Genomic DNA, 1,154 nt, shown 5'->3' with positions numbered 1-1,154 from the left:
TATATTAATTATAACTGCTCAGCCATTAGCTCAGGCTTATTACTTACTAGTTCTTACACTTAAATTAACCCATAATTCTTATTTATGTTTAGCCACGTGGCTTGGTACCTTTTCTGAGTTCTGCCTTAGCATCTTGCTCTCTTTGTCTGGCTGGTGATTCCTGACTCAGCCTTCCTCTTCCCAGCGTTCTCCTAGTTGCTCACCCTGCCTAGACTTCCTGCCTGGCTACTGGCCCAGCATTTCATTAAATCAGTTTACAAGAGCATTATCCCACAGCACATAAGCAGTAAGTCATTTAATATTAATATGTAAACTAAAAGAGTTCAAGTCTATATAATATAATAATAAACACTTTGATATAAAAATTCAAAAAATAATATGAACAAATTACTCACTTAAACTTTTAAAAAACAGAAATAATTTTAGAGAGAACTTAAAAAAATATCGTTTAAATTATCTCCAATTAGTGTGCCTCTAAAAACACAACTACTATTACTACTTTTGTAATATTTATAGGAGATAATTTACTTTTCCTGGAAAAAAATAATGAAGATTATAAAAATGAAATACCAGTCAACTTATTTATAACCTATCAATTAATTGAGAAGCCTACATATAAAAGGGGTCTAAGTGTATAGAACAAAACATATGAATAAAAAGAAGTTAATCAGAATGGTTATATCTAGTGAAGGAGAATTTACAAAATGTCTTGCTCATACAGGCACATGCAAAATTCTCAAGGAGGTGAAAGATGTTGCACAATTAAGTACAACATTTTATGTATGCAGATAGTCTTGGTGGAGAAACAGGAAGTGATCTATAAATTTCTTGACAATATTTATATTTGCATAAAATATTAGCATTTCCCTCTGAGCATTATAATGTTATAAACATTGTGGAGAGGTAGGTAAAAGTTTTCTATAGAGAATTATGTTAACAAGTGTGACCCAACTCAATGTTTTTCCTTTTAGGTTAAAATGCCTATTCACATTGCTACACTTCTGGTCTTGTTTATATAAACACTTCTTTTCTTTTTTAAGACATTTATTTATGATGTTTATTTTTAATTTTAGTATGTTTATATTCATATTTATATTTATTCTGTATACAGCTTATCACTGCAAGGAGCGAACTAGCCAGAGCTATATAGGAGA

Source organism: Peromyscus californicus, unplaced genomic scaffold (genome assembly GCF_007827085.1).
Source record: "Peromyscus californicus insignis strain IS unplaced genomic scaffold, ASM782708v3 Scaffold_12__1_contigs__length_115047231, whole genome shotgun sequence".
In the NCBI taxonomy this organism is placed as follows: Eukaryota; Metazoa; Chordata; class Mammalia; order Rodentia; family Cricetidae; genus Peromyscus; species Peromyscus californicus.
The sequence above is the reverse complement of the archived record's forward strand: the minus strand, read 5'-3'. Positions refer to the sequence as shown.